Source organism: Neofelis nebulosa, chromosome 7, assembly GCF_028018385.1.
Source record: "Neofelis nebulosa isolate mNeoNeb1 chromosome 7, mNeoNeb1.pri, whole genome shotgun sequence".
Lineage (NCBI taxonomy): Eukaryota > Metazoa > Chordata > Mammalia > Carnivora > Felidae > Neofelis > Neofelis nebulosa.
Window position 1 is genome coordinate 29,582,333 of NC_080788.1, and position 21,280 is coordinate 29,603,612.

At 38.9% G+C, this 21,280-nt stretch overlaps 1 protein-coding gene across 5 annotated transcripts in view; it reads right to left on the reverse strand.

The window, feature by feature from the left end:
* The window catches only part of NRG4 (neuregulin 4), a 206,099-nt gene that overhangs the window by 165,532 nt on the left and 19,287 nt on the right, over positions 1-21,280 (reverse strand). The window lies entirely within an intron of this gene.

Consider the following 21,280-nt stretch of genomic DNA (forward strand, 5'->3'; position numbering starts at 1 on the left):
ACATAAGCAACCTTATTGACAAGAATGTGGTAATTGCAGGGGACTTTAATACCCCACTTAAAACAATGGATAGATCATCTAGATACATGGTAAATAAAGAAACAAGGGCCCTGAATGATACATTGGATCAGATGGACTTGACATATATTTAGAACTCTGAATCCCAAAGCAACAGAATATACTTTCTTCTCGAGTGCACATGGAACATTCTCCAAGATAGGTCACATACTGGGTCACAAAACAGCCCTTCATAAGTATACAAGAATTGAGATCATACCATGCATACTTTCGGACCACAGTGCTATGAACCTTGAAATCAACCACAGGAAAAAGTCTGGAAAACCTCCAAAAGTATGGAGGTTAAAGAACACCCTACTGAAGAATGAATGGGTCAACCAGGCAATTAGAGAAGAAATTAAAAAATATATGGAAACAAACGAAAATGAAAATACAACAATCCAAACACTGGGATGCAGCGAAGGCAGTCCTGAGAGGAAAATACATTGCAATTCAGGCCTATATCAAGAAACAAGAAAAATCCCAAATATATAATCTAACAGTACACCTAAAGGAAATACAAGCAGAGCAGCAAAGACACCCCAAACCCAGCAGAAGAAGAGAAATAATAAAGATCAGAGCAGAAATAAACAATATAGAATCTAAAAAAACTGTAGAGCAGACCAATGAAACCAAGAGTTGGTTTTTTGAAAAAATAAACAAAATTGATAAACCTCTAGCCAGGCTCCTCAAAAAGAAAAGGGAGATGACCCAAATAGATAAAATCATGAATGCAAATGGAATTATTACAACCAATCCCTCAGAGATACAAGCAATTATCAGGGAATATTATGAAAAATTATATGCCAACAAACTAGACAACCTGGAAGAAATGGACAAATTCTTAAACACCCACACACTTCCAAAACTCAAACAGGAGGAAATAGAAAGCTTGAACAGACCCATAACCAGCGAAGAGATTGAATCAGTTATCAAAAATGTCCCAACAAATAAGAGTCCAGGACCAGATGGCTTCCCTGGGGAATTCTACCAGATTTTAAAGCAGAGGTAATACCTATCCTTCTCAAGCTATTCCAAAAAATAGAAAGGGGAGGAAAACTTCCAGACTCATTCTATGAAGCCAGCATTACTTTGATTCCTAAACCAGACAGAGAGCCAGTAGAAAAAGAGAACTACAGGCCAATATCCCTGATGAATATGGATGCATAAATTCTCAACAAGATACTAGCAAATCGAATTCAACAGCTTATAAAAAGAATTATTCACCATGATCAAGTGGGATTCATTCCTGGGATGCAGGGCTGGTTCAACATTCGCAAATCAACCAACGTGATACATCACATTAATAAAAGAAAAGATAAGAACCATATGATCCTGTCAATCGATGCAGAAAAAGCATTTGACAAAATTCAGCATCATTTCTTAATAAAAACCCTCGAGAAAGTTGGGATAGAAGAAACATACTTAAACATCATAAAAGCCATTTATGAAAAGTCCACAGCTAATATCATCCTCAATGAGGAAAAACTGAGAGCTTTTTCCCTGAGATCAGAAACACGACAGGGATGTCCACTCTCACCGTTGTTGTTTAACATAGTGTTGGAAGTGCTAGCATCAGCAATCAGACAACAAAAGGAAATCAAAGGCATCAAAATTGACAAAGATGAAGTCAAGCTTTCACTTTTTGCAGACGACATGCTATTATACAAGGAAAATCCGATAGACTCCACCAAAAGTCTGCTAGAACTGATACATGAATTCAGCAAAGTTGCAGGACACAAAATCAATGTACAGAAATCACCTGCATTCTTATACACTAATAATGAAGCAACAGAAAGACAACTAAAGAAACTGATCCCATTCACAATTGCACCAAGAAGCATAAAATACCTAGGAATAAACCTAACCAAAGATGTAAAAGATCTGTATGCTGAAAACTATAGAAAGTTTATGAAGGAAATTGAAGAAGATATAAAGAAATGGAAAAACATTCCATGCTCACGGGTTGGAAGAATAAATATTGTTAAAATGTCAATACTACCCAAAGCTATCTACACATTCAATGCAATCCCAATCAAAATTACACCAGCATTCTTCTCAAAGCTAGAACAAGCAATCCTAAAATTCATATGGAACCACGAAAGGCCCCGAATAACCAAAGTAATTTTGAAGAAGAAGACCAAAGCAGGTGGCATCACAATCCCAGACTTTAGCCTCTACTACAAAGCTGTAATCATCAAGACAGCATGGTATTGGCACAAACTCAGACATAGACCAATGGAATAGAATAGAAACCCCAGAACTAGACCCACAAAAGTATGGCCAACTAGTCTTTGACAAAGAAGGAAAGAATATCCTATGGAAAAAAGACAGTCTCTTTAACAAATGGTGCTGGGAGAACTGGACAGCAACATGCAGAAGAATGAAACTAGACCACTTTCTTACACCATTCACAAAAACAAACTCAAAATGGATAAAGGACCTGAATGTGAGACAGGAAACCATCAAAACCCTAGAGGAGAAAGCAGGAAAAGACCACTCTGACCTCAGCCACAGCAATTTCTTACTTGACACATCCCCAAAGGCAAGGGAATTAAAAGCAAAAATGAACTATTGGGACCTCATGAAGATAAAAAGCTTCTGCACAGCAAAGGAAACAACCAACAAAACTAAAAGGCAACCAACGGAATGGGAAAAGATATTTGCAAATGACTTATCAGACAAAGGGCTAGTATCCAAAATCTATAAAGAGCTCACCAAACTCCACACCCAAAAAACAAATAACCCAGTGAAGAAATGGGCAGAAAACATGAATAGACACTTCTCTAAAGAAGACATCCGGATGGCCAACAGGCACATGAAAAGATGCTCAATGCCGCTCTTTATCAGGGAAATACAAATCAAAACCACACTCAGATATCACCTCACACCAGTCAGAGTGGCCAAAATGAACAAATCAGGAGACTATAGATGCTGGTGAGGATGTGGAGAGATGGGAACTCTCTTGCATTGTTGGTGGGAATGCAAACTGGTGCAGCTGCTCTAGAAAACAGTGTGGAGCTTTCTCAAAAAATTAAAAATAGACCTACCCTATGACCCAGCAGTAGCACTACTAGGAATTTACCCAAGGGATACAGGAGTACTGATGCATAGGGGCACTTGTACCCCAATGTTTATAGCAGCACTCTCAACAATAGCCAAGTTGTGGAAAGAGCCTAAATGTCCATCAACTGATGAATGCATAAAGAAATTGTGGTTTATATACACAATGGAGTACTACGCGGCAATGAGAAAGAATGAAATATGGCCCTTTGTAGCAACGAGGATGGAACTGGAGAGTGTGATGCTAAGTGAAATAAGCCATACAGAGAAAGACAGGTACCATATGCTTTCACTCATATGTGGATCCTGAGAAACTTAACAGAAACCCATGGGGGAGGGACAGGAAAAAAACAAGAGGTTACAGTGGGAGAGAGCCAAAGCATAAGAGACTCTTAAAAACTGAGAACAAACTGAGGGTTGATGGGAGGTGGGGGAAAGGGTAGGTGATGGGCATTGAAGACGGCATCTTTTGGGATGAGCACTGGGTGTTGTATGGAAACCAATTTGACAATAAATTTCATATATTAACAAAAAAGAATGAATGAAGAACACTATGTGGCAAATATATAGGCAAATACAAACTTATTTTTAGCAAAAATAATAAAAATGGATGGTAAGATTTATAATACAAGTAGAAATTTATGTCAGCAATAACATAAAGAACAGCAGAGAAGAAATGGAAATATAACATAATATTGTTACACATCTGAAATGATTAATAGTTCAAGGTAAATTGTGACAATGTAAGAATGCTTATTGTTGTCACTGGAACAACTAAAAAAAATTATACACAGGTATAGCTAAAACACCAATAAAGGAGATAAAATCGAATATTTTTTAAAAGACTTGCTTAAACAGGGGCAGCTGGGTGGCTCATTTGGTTAAGCGTCCAGCTCTTGGTTTTGGCTGAGGTCACTGTCTCATGGTTTGTGGGATCGAGTCCCATGTCAGATTCTGTGCTGGCAGTGCAGAGCCTGCTTGGGATTCTCTCTCTCTCTCTCTCTCTCTCTCTCTCTTTCTGCCCCTCCTCTACTTGTACTCCCTCTCAAAATAAATAAATTTTTAAAATTTAAAACAACAACAAAAAAACTTGCTTAACCACAGAAGGCAGAAAGTCAGAAAGTATGAATCATAAAACAAAACACAGGTGGGAGAAACAGATATTAAAGAACAAGATGGAAGACTTATGCCCTCTCCTATCATTCTATCATTAAGTATTAAGGACAAATGGACTAAATACCTCAAATAAAAGACATAGGTGGTCAGACTAGATAAAGAGGAAAAAGAGAACATACAAACAAACTACCAATATCAGGAATAAAAAAGGCAACATCATTACAATGATTCATACATTTTAATAAAAGCCTGCTATGAATTATTTCATGCCATTACATTTGATGACTTAGATGAAACAAAATTCCTGTGAAACAAAACTTTCCGGGAGTGCCTGGGAAGCTCAGTTGGTTGAGCCTCCAACTCTTAATTTTGGCATAGGTCATGACCTCACAGTTCATGAGATTGAGCCCACGTTGGACTCTGCTCTGAGAGCCCAGAGCCTTCTTGGGATTCTCCCTCTCCCTTTCTCTCTGCCCCTCCCCTTGCTTGCATGTGTGCTCTCTCTCTCTTTCCCTCTCTCTCTCTCTCAAAAGAAATAAATAAAAATATTAGAAACAAAAAAAAAACTTTAAAAAAAAGTAAAAATTTCTGAAAGTGGCATAAGAAATAGAAATCTAGGGGTGCCTGGGTGGCTCAGTCAGTAAGCATCCTACTTTGGCTCTGGACTTGATCTCACAGTTTGTGGGATCAAGCCCTGGGTTGGACTCTGTGCTGACAGCTCAGAGCCTGGAGCCTGTTCCATATTCTGTGTCTCCCTCTCTCTTTCTCTGCCCCTCCCCTGCTTCTGCTTGCTCGCTCTCTCTCTCTTTCAAAAATAAATAAACATTAAAAAAAAATTTAGGGGCACCTGGGTGGCTCAGTTGGTTAAGCATCCAACTTGAGCTCAGGTCATGATCTCATAGTCTGTGAGTTCAAGCCCTGCATCGGGCTCTGTGCTGACAGCTAAGAGGCGGGAGCCTGCTTCAGATTCTGTGTCCCCTTCTCTCTGTCCCTCCCCTTCTTGCACTCTGTCACTCTCTCTCTCAAAAATAAATAAAAAAATAAAAATTTTAAATCTTCCCACAAAGAAAACACCATGCCTTGATGACTTTACTGGTAAATCTCACCAAATATTTAAGGAAAAACTGATAACAATTTTATACAAACTTGCAGAGACTAGAGAAAAAAATACACATCTCACAACTCATTTTACTGAAGCCAATATAACTCTGACACCAAAATTTGACAAGAATATTAAAATAAAATTACCATTAATCCTCATGAACATGAACTAAAAAATTAAAAATCCTAAACAAAATATTAGCAAGGTGAATTCAGTGATATGGTAAAAGGATAATTTATCATGACCAGTGGAATTTATCACAAGCATGCATGGTTAGTTTAACAAATATGAATCTGTCATAGACTCTAAGTCTAAAGTTCTTTCTTGGCCAGCAAGAAAGCAGATGCAGAATTCAAATGAGAGAGATGGCTAATGTCCGGGAAAAGACAAGAGTCCTGATTAAGGGTCCTCACTCCATTTTTATTAGGATCAGCAAGGCTTACAAACATGGTGATGGACGTGCACAAAGAGACAATAAATGTGTGAACATTAACTCATGGATGTAAGGGAAAGAGGGTCTTGAAGATATTAGGGTTTAGAGGTTTGGGTTAATACAAAACAAAATCCTGGCACTGGGCAGATGGGCAGATGGTTGTTAACAGCAGACAGGAGGCACCGTGTCTGTTTATCTTAGCTAGCCTAGGGGATAAGACAGAGCATGCAACCTCAGGGTTAACAAGGCACCTTTCTTTGTAAATCAGCTCCAGTCTGGGCAGCTTCACCTGCAGCACAGCAGTCTATAGCCCTATTTACCTGTTTCCCTAATTTGGCCCTTCCTTCATGTGAAAGCAGCTTTCTGCTGTAGTACTAAATTGGGGGGCGCTTTTGCCCTGGATACCTAATCTTGCTTACCTCATATACCTTTGTATTGGGGGCCTTTTCCCCCGCTCTATTCTGGGGGCCTTTGCACCCCCTACTCTATTCTGGGGGCCTTAGCCCCCCTTCTCCATCCTTATTTGCCTAATCTTGTTTACCCAAACTTGGGTGTGAGCATCCTATGGCTTTGTAATTCTTTATGCCTTGTTAACCCATAGGTGCAGGCTCAGGGAATTCCTAAGCTTATTCCCCACATGAATTAATATAATTCACCACAGTAACAAAATAAAGTAGAAAAAGCATACCATCATCTCAATAACATACAGAAAAGGCATTTGATAAAACTCAACACCTGTAGAAAAATATCCACAAACTAGAAAAATTTCCTCAATCCAATAAACAGTATCTAATAAAAACCTAATATTAACACCATACTTAATATTCAAATATTGAAAATTTTTCCCCTAAAATTACAAGTAAGGTCAGGACATCCAATCTTACTACTTCTATTCAACATTATACAGGTCTCTACCAGTGCATTAGGCAATAAAAAGAAATAAGGCATAAAAACTGGAAAGGAGGAAGTACAGCTGTCATTATTCACCTGTGACAAGACTATGTATATGAAAACCCAAAATAATCCACAAGCTACTAGAATAAGTAAATTGAGCAAGATCACAGGATACAAGGTTGATATACTAAAGTCAATCTTACTTCAGATTAACATAGTAGCTTATCTCCAAAAATGGCCCACATTAATTCCTCTTTCTCTGTATGCACACGTTATTCTTTCATAAATAGGTGGAGTGTTTCTCCCCATCTTGAATCTGGACTGCCTGATGACTTCTCTGACCAATAAATACAATAGAAGTGAGTCTGTACTAGTTCTGGATAAGTCTTTAACTTTAGCCCCTACCTCACATCGTATTCAATAATTAATTTGAGATGGATCATAGGCCTAATTGTGAAAGCTAAAACTATAAAAATTCTGAAAGAAAAATTGGAGAGTATCTTCACAGCTTTGTGAAGATTTCTTAGAACAATTTTTAAACAGGGCAAAAGATTTGGAAACTTGATAAAAACGTTTTTTCAAACAGCCAATAAGCATATGAAAAAGTGTTAATGTCATTACCTATCACAGATATGCAAATGAAAATTGAAATGGGACATCACACAACCTCAGAAAGGCCAAAATTAAAAGAACTGATAATATCGGGGCAACTGGGTGGCTCAGTTGGTTGAGCATCCAACTTTGGCTCAGGTCATAATCTCACAATTCGTGGGTTCGAGCCCTGCGATAGGCTCTGTGCTGACAGCTCAGAGCCTGGAGCCTGCTTCTGTTTCTGTGCCTCCCTCTCTCTCTGCCCCTTCTCCGCTCACACACTCTCTCTCTCTCTCTCAAAATTAAACATTAAAAAAATTTATAAGAAAATTTAAAAAGAACCGATAATAGCAAGTGTAAGGAAGCAGAGCAATTGGGAGCTCTCATATATTACTGGTGAGGGTGTTGAATGGTATAACCATTATTGCTGTTTTTAATGTTAAACGTTCAATTAACCTATGACCCAGGAATCCTAAGTATATCCATGAGAAATGAAGGCCTATGTCCACAAAAAGACTTGTCCAAGAATATCCACACCAGCTTTATTTTTAATAGTCAGAAACCAAAAAACAATCCATGGCCCATTACCAGGAGTATGGATGTACAAACTCTGGTACAGTCATACTACTGAATAATGTTCAGCAATTTAAAGAACTGACACAAATAATAACATAAATGAATCTCTAAAACATAATAATACTAAGCTTAAAAAGCCATATACAAAATAGTATAAACCAAATGATTATATTTAAATGATGTTCAAGAACAGGCAAAGTTAAGAGTGGGTGATAAAAACAGTGGCTGCCTCTGGGAGCAGGGATTTGACTGGCAGGAATTTTCTAGGGTAACGGAAATGTTCTGTATCTTGACTGAAGTGGTGGCTACACATTCTTCAAAATTAATTAAGCTCAATTCTTGAGATCTGTACTCTTTATTGCATATAAATTACACCTCAGTAAAATTCTATTAGTATAAAAAACAAATTCATCAAGAAGTTCCCAATTGATAAATTTAAAACCCAACACATTGTTAAAGAACAGCTAGTTATGGTCACTCCTATAGTGCTAGCTGGCTAGAAAGTCTGAGCCCTAACTACTCTCTTTGATTTCTGTTAATTCCAAGGGACCTGGTGAAAGGAAACAGTGAGGCAACGCTGGCCTCACTTCATCAAAAGGGAAACTGGAAATGAGATCTTTCTTTCAAATGCCTTTTATCATACTCCATGGACCTTTCTGTACTCAACTACATAAGAATAGTTTCCTTATACCAAGACTCTTACTTTAGCTTTTGTGGTATAAAAATACAGAAGACATTTCTGGGGCACCTGGGTGGCTCATTGGTTAAGCATCCAATTTCAGCTCAGGCCATGATCTCGCAGTTCATGAGTTCAAGCCCTACGTCCAGCTTTGTGCTGACAGCTCAGAGCTTGGAGCCTGCTTCAGGTTCTGTGTCTCTCTCTACTCCTCCTCCATATTCATTCATTCTCTCTCTCTCTCTCTCTCTCTCTCTCTCTCTCTCCCTCAAAAATGAATAAACATTAGGGGAAAAAAAGTTTCAGGGATGTCCAGAGAAAACAGAGTAGGATTCTAGGCTCACCTTGTCCCAAAGTTACACCTAGAGAACACCCACATCAGAGTAAATAAAGCAGAAAATAACCAGAAGTCTAGAAGAACAAACTCTTCACAGTTAATTGTAGAGAAAATGCCACACTGAGGAGGGTATGAAGCGCAGAAATGTGGTCAGGAGCCAAATTAACCCATGAAACTCCAGGGGAGGTAGGGGGACACCAAAGGTGTGGAGAGGGGAGAGGAGTAGATCCCACATCAGGCACTTAGGTCCCAAGCCGGGAAGACTAATTCCCATAACATTTGGCTGTGAAAAACAGAGGGGCCTAAGTTCACAGGTTCTTACAATCACTTTAAGGTTTTATTTTTAAGTAATCTCTGTACCCAATGTGGGGCTCAAACTCAACCCCAAGATCAAGAGTTGCACGCTCTTCCGACTGGGCCAGCCAGGTGCCCCTGGAACTTAAAAAATCAGCATTCATGGGGCCCCTGGGTGGCTCAGTTGGTTAAGTGTCTGATTTCAGCTTGGGTCATGATCTCATGGTTCGTGAGTTCGAACCCCGCATTGGGCTCTGTGCTGACAGCTCAGAGCCTGGAGCCTGCTTCATATTCTGTGTCTCCCCCTCTATCTGCCCCTGTAATGCTCACATTCTGTCCCTCTCTCTCAAAAATAAATAAACATTAAAAAAAAATTTAAAGCAGCATTCAGCTCTAGAAGAGCTGGGAGGGCAAGAGGAAACTGAGTCCCAACCCTTAAAAACACAGCACAACAAACAGCCTCACTGAGATACAGCATATAAGCAGCAGTTTGAAAAATGCTTGGGGTACACAGGAAGACTTATTTACTAATCTCAGCTTGTGCAGGGCAGGGATCCTTAGGAGACTTCTCCAAGAACAAAAGAGCTGGTGAGCAGCATTTCTCTCCCTGCCCCTGTCTAGATACACAGACACATGCAGGAACCAGTGCAGCATTACCACTCCCCTAGCTTGCTAACAGCATGCACCCATCTTGCTCTTCTGCAGACCTGCCCCCTGCATCCCAGCCTGGACCCTGCAGGAGTTTTCCCAGGTAGCTGCAGGTCCCCTGCCACAGCAGACCCGCACAATGCTGGCTGGCAGCACACACTACACACCACATTCTCCTGCAGATAACAACTTTCTAATATGACCTTGACAAGAGGCCATCCAAGGCAGTGCCACAAGCCTGGCAGAGTATGGCAGCCCTCAGAGGATCCACCATCACTCCAAAATGACTCCTGTACTGGGAAAAGAGTAACCACACACACCAATCCAACTGCAGCCACAGCAGTGGGCCAGGGGCAGATGTCAGGTCTGACTACAGGTCCCTGCCCATCAGTGAAAGCTTCTCAGGGAGTGATATAGGGAGTTCAGTTATCACAGCTCTGGCAGACACCTGGTCCAACTCAATTCAAGCCCAAGGCGGCCCACTAACAACACAGGGATCAAACCCTGCCCACAACAGGCTAAAAGAACCACTACAGTTGACTGGACTGAAGACAAAGGTGGCTCGGCCACAAAAGAAGGGCATAAAACACACATAGAAGACACTGGTGAACAGAGGACACTGCGGTGCAGGACACTGTAGGACTTCTTTAAAAAGCTACTACTTTTTAATTTTTTTTAAGGTTTATTTATTTTTGAGAGAGAGAGAGAGACAGAGCATGAACAGGGGAGGGGCAGAGAGAGAGGGAGACACAGAAGCTGAAACAGGCTCCAGACTCTGAGCTGTCAGCACAGAACCCGATGTGGGGCTCGAACTCACGGACCGTGAGATCAAGACCTGAGCTGAAGTCAGACGCTTAACCGACCAAGCCACCCAGGCGCCCCAAAAAGCTACTACTTTTAAGAGCAAAAGATGTTGCTGACTTTCCTAAACCATAGAAACAGACTCAGTGAATTAGACAAAATGAGAAGACAGAGGAATATGTTGCAAATGAAAGAACAGGACAAAATCATAGCAAGGGAGCTAAACAAAATGGAGATAAGTAAAATACCTGATAGAGAATTTAAAGTATTGGTCATAAGTATACTCACTGTACTTGAGAAAATAGTGGAGGACCACAGTGAGATCTACAACAAAGATATAGAAAACATTAAAAAAATACCAATCAGAGATGAAAAATTCAATAACGGAAATTAAAAGTATGCTAGATGGAATAAAATACTAGAGGCAGCAGAAGAATGGATCAGTGACATGGAGGACAGAGTAACAGAAAGCAATCAAGCTGAAAAGGAGATAGAAAAACAAATAAAAAATGAAAATAGACAACACAGGAAACAACAGATATGGGCAAGGATGTGGAGAAAGGGGAACACCGCTTACACTGTCAGTGGGAATGCAAACTGGTGCAGCCACTCTGGAAAACAGTATGAAAGTTCCTCAAAAGTTAAAAATGGAGCTACCCTCCAATCCAGCAATTACACTACTAGGTTTTACCCAAAGAATATAAAACACTAAATCAAAGGGATATACATACCTCGATGTTTATAACTAGCATTATCTACAATAGCAAAGAGCCCAAATGTGTACTGACTGATAAATGGATAAAGATGTGGCGTATATATATGCAAGAGAATATTACTCAGCCATAAATGAATGAAATCTTGCCATTTGCAATTATGTGGATGGAGCTAGAGAGTATTATGCTAAGCAAAATAAGTCAGTCAGAGAACAAGAAATACCACATAATTTCACTTATATGTGGAATTTAAGGAACAAAACAAACAAGCATAGGGAAAAAAGAGAGACAAACCAAGAAACATACTCTTAAGTACAGAGAACAAACTGATGGTTACCAGAAGGGAGGTGGGTGGGTGGATGGGTTAAATAGGTGATTGGGGACTAAGGAGTATACTTGTGATGAGCACCTGGTGTTGTATGGAACTGTTTAATCACTATATTGTACACCTGAAACTAATATTACACTGTATGTTTACTCACTGGATTTTAAATAAAAAATTTTTAAAAATGAAAATAGAGTAAGGGAACTCAGAGACATCCCATCAAGCATAATAACATTCACGTTATACAGACCCCGGAAGAAGAGAGAGAAAAGGAGGCAGAAAATTTATTTGAAGAAATAATAGCTGAAAACTTCCTAAATATGGGGAAGAAAAAGACATCCAGATCCAGGAGGCACAGAGAGCCGCCAATAAAATCAACCCAAGTAGGACCATACCAAGACACAAAAATTAAAATGTCCATAAGTAGTGATAAAGAGAGAATTTTAAAAGCAGCAAGAGAAATCAGTCACATACAAGGGAAACAAAATAAGGTTGTCAGCTGATTTTTTTCAGCAGAAACTATGCAGGGCCAGAGGGGAGTGGCATGATATATTCAAGGTGCTGAAAGAAAAAACCAGCAACCAAGAATACTCTATCTAGCAAGGCTATCATTCAGGATAGAAAGAGAAATAAAAAGTTTCCCAGAAAAACAACAGCTAAAGGAATTCATCACTACTAAACCAGCCTGATAAGAAATGTTAAAGTCAACTCTTTGAGTGGAAAGGAAAGACCATAAACAGGAGTAAGAAAAGTAGGAAGCACAAAAGCAGTAAAAGTAAGTATATGTATAATAATCAGTCAAGGGATTCAAAAAATAAAAGAAAAATGTGAAGTATGATACCATGTATCTAAAATGGGGTGGGGGTGCGGAGAAGAGTAAAAACTGAGTGCTTTTAGAATGGGCTCAAATGTATTATAGACTGCTATATGCATAAAATGTTATATATAAACCTAATGGTCAAAGCCATTAGTCAAAACCCAATAACAGATAGGCAAAAAATAAATAGAAAGGAATCTAGTAGAACTAAAAAAAGGCAGCAAACCATTAGAGAAGAGAACTACAAAAACAACCATAAAGCTAGTAAAAAAAAATGGCAGTCAGTACATATCTATCAATAATTACTCTGAATGTAAATGGACTAAACACTCCAATCAAAACACACATGGTGATGGAATGAATGAAAAAGCAAGACCAGAGACTCATTTCACACCTAAAGACACATGCAGACTAAAAGTGAAAAAAGATGGAAAGTATTTATCATGCAAGTGGAAGTGAAAGGAAAGCCACAGAAGCAATATTTATATCAGACAACATAGACTTTATTTTTTTACTTTTTATTTTTTATTTTTTTTTCAACGTTTTTTATTTATTTTTGGGACAGAGAGAGACAGAGCATGAATGGGGGAGGGGCAGAGAGAGAGGGAGACACAGAATCGGAAACAGGCTCCAGGCTCCGAGCCATCAGCCCAGAGCCTGACGTGGGGCTCGAACTCACGGACCGCGAGATCGTGACCTGGCTGAAGTCGGACGCTTAACCGACTGCGCCACCCAGGCGCCCCTGACAACATAGACTTTAAAAACAAAGACTGTAACAAGAAACAAAAAGAGACACTATATGACCACAAGAAGATAAAATAATTGCAAATATTTATATACCCAACATGAAAGCATCCATATACATAAAGCCGCAAATAAACATAAAGGAGGGACTTTAACACCCTACCTACATCAATGGATAGATCATCCAGACACAAAAACAAGGCAAAGTGGCTTTGAATAACACATTGGACCAGACAGATCTAACATATATTCAGAATATTCCATCCTAAAAAGCAGAAAACACATTCTTTTCAAATGCACTTAAAATATTCTCCAGACATGTTAGGCCACAAAACAAGTCCCAACAAATTCAGAAAGACTGAAGTCATACCATGCACCTTTTCTGACCATGCTATGAAACTAGAAAGCAATAACAACAACAAAAATCTGGAAAAACGCAAATACATAGAGATTAACCACATGCTACACATGTGGCTAACAATGAATGCATCAACCAAGAAATCAAAGAAGAAGTAAAAAACAATTAGAGACAAATGAAATTGAAAACAAAATGGTCTAAAATCTTTGGGATGCAGCAAAAGCAGTCCTAAGGACAAAAGGTTACAACAATACATGCCTACCTCAAGAAGAAAAATCTCCAATAAACAACCTAACATTACACATAAAGTATATAGAAAAAGAACAATAAACAAACCCCAAAGCCAGAAGAAAGAAGGAAATACTAAAGATTAGAGCAGAAATAAATGATATATTCTCAAGGGGCCAAGATGGCAGAATAGCATGGAAGGTTTTTTTTGCATCTCTCATCCCTGAAATACAGCCAGATCAACACTAAACCAACCTGCACACCTAGAAAACTCATTTGAGGATTAACACAACAATCTGCACAACCTGAACCACAGAACTCAGCAGGTATGCGGCATGGAAAGATGAACTGGGGGAGAAAGTCACAGAGGGCAGGGAGCTGTTTTTGCTTGTGGAGAGAGGAGAGAGATTGGGGGGTGGGGAGAGTAACAAAAGCATCCCCCCACCCCCACTGCCTGAAAGCAGCTGGAGAGAAAAGAGTATGCAAGGGACTGAACAAAAAAGGGATAAAGGAGAAAAGAGAGGGTTTAAATTCCATTAAGACTCTATAAACAGGGGGAGAGCAGAGTCTGAAACTCCACAGCTCAATACCTGGAGGTGCTCTGGTGGGAAGGGCCAATACCCAGGAGCAGAGAGCAAGGTCCAAAGGGCCCTTGGGCCAGAAAGGGAGAGGCAGTTCCCCTGCTGGGAGGACATTTGGTAAAGGCTGTGCGGCCACTCCAAAGGTGAAGGGCCCAGAGGACCCTTTGTTTCAGCAGGTCCTGTGTTCCAGAACCACATTTGCTGATACTGGAACACAGATGTTAAGGGGGGAGCCTGGTGCCAGATATGTGTTGTGATTAACCATAATCCCTGAAACACTGCTGCTACATGATTGTGTGAACTTTTTCTGGGGTGGGCTGGTACCCAGACTGTACCAGCCACAGTCTCTGGGCATCAGCGGCAGCACGGTCTCGTGAACATTCCTGGGGGTGGGCCGGCACCCGGCCATTGCTCAGTAAGACCCTCCCCAAGAGGTTGGGAAACACAGCCGCATCTGAGATAAAACTCAGGAGGGAGGTGCCGCCTGGCAATCTGACAGCTTGGTCACGGACAGTGTAAAAGTGAGGAGTGGTAGGAAGCTGGAGACAAAGGAGGGGTGCACAATTGCTGGTTGGGGAGAGCACAGGGTTCTGATACTAAAGACTGGGTAGGTGGGTGATGCCATTTTCACCCCTCCCACTCATGCACATACACACCTACATGCACTACAACAATCCACCCCAGTAAGCTAAGCAGCGCCATCCAGTGGAGAACTGAGCTGTTACACTAAGCCCCACCAAACTGGGCCAACCTCGCTCTTCAGCAACACCACGAGTCTCTCTGCCTGCTTAGTTTATGGACTATAAAGCACTTCATAGTTTGACTTCTAAGGGAAACCAGTATAATTTCAATCATACTTCAGTCTTTTTGCTGGTCCATCTATTTAATTATTTTCTTCTCTTAATTCATGAATACAGAAAGAGAAAAAATTTATATTTATTTTTAATTTTTATTAAAAATATTTCTCTTTATTTTTTCTACTATATTTTTTAACTTTTTGTAAATTTTTCAAATTATATTTTTTTACTTCCATCATTTAATTTTATTTTATTTCATTGTACTCATTTTTTCAAATTATCAAACATTTTCTTTTTTTTTCTTTTATCATTCCCTTTTTTCTAATCTGTCAAGCTCCTTTCAACAACCAGAGCAGAGCACACCTAAGAAATAGCATCCTTTACTTGATGTTTTTGTGTTGTTTTTAGTTTTTAAATTTTAATTTCTTTTTTTTTTTTTTTGCAGTTTTAATTCCTTCTCTTCCTTCAAAATGACAACACGAAGAAATTCACCCCAAAAGAGAACAGAAAGAAATGACAGCCAGGGACTTAATCAACACAGATACAAGCAAGATGTCTCAACCAGAATTTAGAATCACAATAACAAGAATACTGGCTGGGTTGAAAATACATTAGAATCCCTTTCTGCAGCAATAAAAGGATGAAATTAAAAATGCTATAACTGAGCTGCAATCTCGATGGATGCCATAGCGGAAGGATGGATGACACAGAACACCAAATCAGTGATATACAGGACAAACTAATGGAGAACAATAAAGCAGAAAAAAAGAGGGAGACTAAAGCAAAAGAGCACGATTTAAGAATTAGAGAAATCAGTGACTCATTAAAAAGGAACAACATCAGAATCATAGGGGTACCAGAAGATGAAGAGAGAGAAATAGGGATAGAAGGGTTATGTGAGCAAATCATAGTGGAAAATTTTCCTAACCTGGGGAAAGACACAGACATCAAAATCCAGGAAGCACAGAGGACTCCCATTTGATTCAACAAAAACCGATCATCAAACAAGGCCTGTCATAGTCAAATTCACAAAATGCTCAGGCAAGGAAAGAATCATGAAAGCAGCAAGAAAAGTCCTTAACCTACAAGGGAAGACAGATCAGGTTAACAGCAGACCTACCACAGAAACGTGGCAGGCCAGAAGGGAGTGGCAGGATATGTTCAATGTGCTAAATCAGAAAAATATGCAGCCAATAATTCTTTATCCAGCAAGGCTGTCATTCAAAATAGGAGAGATTAGAAGTTTCCCAGACAAATAAAAATGAAAGGATTTCATGACCACTAAACCAGCCCTGCAAGTCATTTTAAGGTGGATTCTCGGAGGGGAGAAAAGATGAAAAAAAAAAAAAAAAAAAAAAAAAAAGACCAAAAGCAACAAAGACTAGAAAGGACCAGAGAAAACCACTAGAAACTCCAACTCTGCAGGCAACATAATGGCAATAAATTCATATCTTTCAGTACTCACTCTAAACATCAATGGACTAAATGCTCTGATCAAAAGACATAGGGTAACAGAATGGATAACAAAACAAGACCCATCTATATGCTGTTTACAAGAGACCCACTTTAGACCTAAAGACACCTTCAGATTGAAAGTAAGGGGATGGATAACCATCTATAAGGTTAATGTTTGCCAAAGAAAGCCAGAGTAGCCATACTTATATCAGACAATCTAGACTTTAAAATAAAGACTGTATCAAGAAATGAAGAAGGGCATTATATCATAATCAAGGGGTCTATCCACCAAGAAGACCTAACAATTGTAAACATTTATGCACCAAATGTGAGGGCACCCATATATATAAATTAATTAATCAATCACAAACATAAAGAAACTCATTGATAATAATACCACAATAGGAGGGGACTTCAACACCCCACTTACAGCATTGGACAGATCATCTAAACAGAAAATCAACAAGGAAACGATGGCTTTGAATGACACTGGACCGTATTGACTTAACAGATATATTCAGAACATTTCATCCTAAAGCAACAGAATACACATTCTTCTCCAGTGCACATGGAACATTCTCCAGAATAGACCACATACTGGGACACAAATCAGCCCTCAACAAGTACAAAAACATCGAGATCATATCATGCATATTTTCAGACCACAATGCTATGAAACTCGAAATCAACCACAAGAAACAATATGGAAAGGTAACAAATACTTGGATACTAAAGACCACCATACTGAAGAATGAATGGGGTAACCAAGAAGTTAAAGACGAATTTAAAAAGTACATGGAAGCCAATGAAAATGACAACACAACAGCACAAAACCTCTGGGACACAGCAAAGGCAGCCAGAAGAGGCAAGTACATAGCAATTTGGGCCTCCCTAAAGAAGGAAGAAAGGTCACAGATATACAACCTAAACTTACACCTTAAAGAGCTGGAAAAAGAACAGCAAATAAAACTCAAAATAGCAGAAGACAGGAAATAAAGATTAGAGCAGGAATCAATGCTATCAAAACCAAAAAAACCACTAGAACAGATTAATGAAACCAGAAGCTGGTTCTTTGAAAGAATTAACAAGATTGATAAACCCCTGGCCAGTTTGATCAAAAAGAAAAAGGAGAGGACCCAAATAAATAAAATCAAGAATGAAAGAGGAGAGATCACAACCAACACAGCTGAAATAAAAACAATAATAAGAGACTATTACAAGTAATCATACTCCAATAAAATGGGCAATCTGGAAGAAATGGACAAATTCCTAGAAACATATACACTACCAAAACTGAAACAGGAAGAAATAGAAAATTTGAACACATCTATAGCCAGTAAGGAAATCGAATCAATAATCAAAAATCTCCCAAAAAACAAGAGTCCAGGGCCAGATGGCTTTCCAGGGGAATTCTACCAAACATTTAAGGAAGAGTTAACACCCATTCTCTTGAAGCTGTTCCAAAAAATAGAAATGGAAGGAAAACTTCCAAACTCTTTCCATGAAGCCAGCATTACCTTGATTCCAAAATCAGACAAAGATCCTACTCAAAAGGAGGACTATAGGCCAATTTCCCTGATGAACATGGATGCAAAATCCTCAACAAGATACTAGCCAACTGGATCTAACAATACATTAAAAAAATTATTCACCACGACCAAGTGGGATTTATACCTGGGATGCAGGGCTGGTTCAATATCTGCAAAACAATGTGATACATCACATCAATAAAAGAAAGGACAAGAACCACATGATCCTCTCAATAGATACAGAGAAAGCATTTTACAAAATGCAGCATTCTTTCTTGATAAAAATTCTCAAGGAAGTACAGATAGAAGGATCATACCTCAAGATCATAAAAGCCATATATGAAAGACCCACCACTAATATCATCCTCAGTGGGTAAAAACTGAGAGCTTTCCCCCTAAAGTCAGAAACAAGACAGGGATGTCTACTCTCACCACTGTTTTCAACATAGTATTGGAAGTCTTAGACACAGCAATCAGACAACACAAAGAAATAAAAGGCATCCAATCGGTCAGGAGGAGGTCAAACTTTCACTCTTCACAGATGACATGATTCTGTATATGGAAAACCCAAAAGATTCCACCAAAAAACTGCTAGAACTGATCCATGAATTCGGCAAAGTCACAGTATATAAAATCAATGTACAGAAATCGGTTGCATTCCTATACACCAATAATGAAGCAACAGAAAGAGAAATCAAGGAATTGATCTCATTTACAATTGCACCAAAACCCATAAAATACCTAGGAATAAATCTAACCAAAGAGGTGAAAAATCTATACACTGAAAATTATAGAAAGCTTATGAAAGAAATTGAAGATGACACATAAAAATGGGAAATTATTCCATGCTCCTGGATAGGAAAAACAAATATTGTTAAAATGTCAATACTACCCAAAGCAATCTACATAGTCAATGCAATACCTATCAAAATAACATGAGCATTCTTCACAGAGCTAGAACAGACAATCCTAAAATTTGGATGGAACCAGAAAAGACCCCAAATAGCCAAAGCAATCTTGAAAAAGAAAACCAAAGCTGGAGGCATCACAATCCCGGACTTCAAGCTGTATTACAAAGCTGTAATCATTAAGACAGTATGGTACTGGCACAAAAACAGACACTCATCAATGGAACAGAATAGAGAACCTAGAAATGGACCCACAATCATATGGCCAACTAATCTTTGACAAAGCAGGAAAGCATATCCAATGGAATAAAAACAGTCTCTTCAGCAAATGGTGCTGGGAAAACTGGACAGCGACATGCAGAAAAATGGACCTGGACCACTTTCTTACACATTACACACACACACACACACAAAACCCAAAATGGATAAAAGACTAAATGTAAGACAGGAAGCCATCAAAATCCTCGAAGAGAAAGCAGGCAGAAACCTCTCTGACCTTGGCCGCAGCAACTTCTTACTCAACACCTCTCTGGAGGCAAGAGAAACCAAAGCAACAATGAACTATTTGGACCTCATCAAAATAAAAATCTTCTGCACAGCAAAGGAAACAATCAGCAAAACTAAAAGGCAACCAACGGAATGGGAGAAGATATTTGCAAATGACATATCAGATAAAGGGTTAGTATCCAAAAAACAAATAATCCAGTGAAGAAATGGGTAAAAGACATGAATAGACACTTCTCCAAAGAAGACATTCAGAAGGCCAGTCAACACATGAAAAAATGCTCAACATTACTCATCATCAGGGAAATACATATCAAAACAACAACGAGATATCACCTCACACCTGTCAGAATGGCCAACATTAACAACTCAGGCAACAACATATGTTGGCGAGGATGTGGAGAAAGAGGATCTCTTCTGCACCACTGGTGGGAATGCAAACTGGTGTAGCCACTCTAGAAACAGTATAGAGCTTCCTCGAAAAATTAAAAATAGAACTACCCTACGACCCAGCAATTGCACTACTATGCATTTATCCAAAGGATACAGGTATGCTGTTTCGAAGGGACACATGCACCCCAATGTTTATAGCAGCACTATCAACAGTAGCCAAAGAGCCCAAATGTCCATCGATGAATGAATGGATAAAGAAGACGTGGAGTGTGTGTGTGTGTGCATGCACACACACACACACACACACACACACACACTATGGAGTATTACTCAGCAATCAAAAAGAATAAAATCTTGCCACTTGCAACTACGTGGATGGAACTAGAGGGTATTATGCTAAGCAAAATTAGTCAGTTAGAGAAAGACAAATATCATATGGCTTCACTCATATGAGGACTTTAAGATACAAAACATATGAACATAAAGGAAGGGATGCAAAAATAACATAAAAACAGGGACGGGGACAAAACATAAAAGACTCTTAAATATAAGAACAAACAAGGTTGCTGGAAGGGTTGTGGGAGGGGGATGGGCTAAATGGGTAAGGGGCTTAAGGTATCTACTCCTGAAATCATTATTGCACCATGTGCTAACTTGGGTGTAAATTATAAAAAGTAAATTATTAGATAAGAAAAAAAAGAAAGGATATAGAAAGTAAAACAAACAAACAATACAACAGATCAGTGAAACCAGAAGTTGGTTCTTATAGAGATCAACAAAATTGACAAATCTTTAACCAGACTCATGAAAAAGAGAGAAAGAGAAGACCCAAATAAGAAACGAAAGAGTAGAAACAATAATTGACACTACAGAAATACAAAGGATTATGAGAGATTATTATGAAAAACTATATGCCAGCCCATTGGACAACCTAGAAGAAATGGATAAATACCTAGAAACATATAACCTACCAAAGTTAAGCAGAAAGAAACAGAACGTTTGACCAGACTGATTACCAGCAAGGAAATGGAATCCTGACAAAAAAAATCCAGGACCAGATGGCTTCACAAGTGAATTCTAGCAAACACTTAAAGAATTAATACCTATTGTTCTCAAGATATTCCCCCAAAATGGAAGATTCCAAATTCATTTTATGAGGCCAGCATTATTACCCTGCTACCAAAATCAGATAAAGACACTACAGAAAAAAGAGAACTACAAGCCAATGTCTCTGATGAACATAGATGCAAAAATCCTCAACAAGTATTAGCAAACCAAATGCAATGATACATTACAAAAATCACTCACCAGGATCAAGTGGTATTTATTCCCAGATGCAA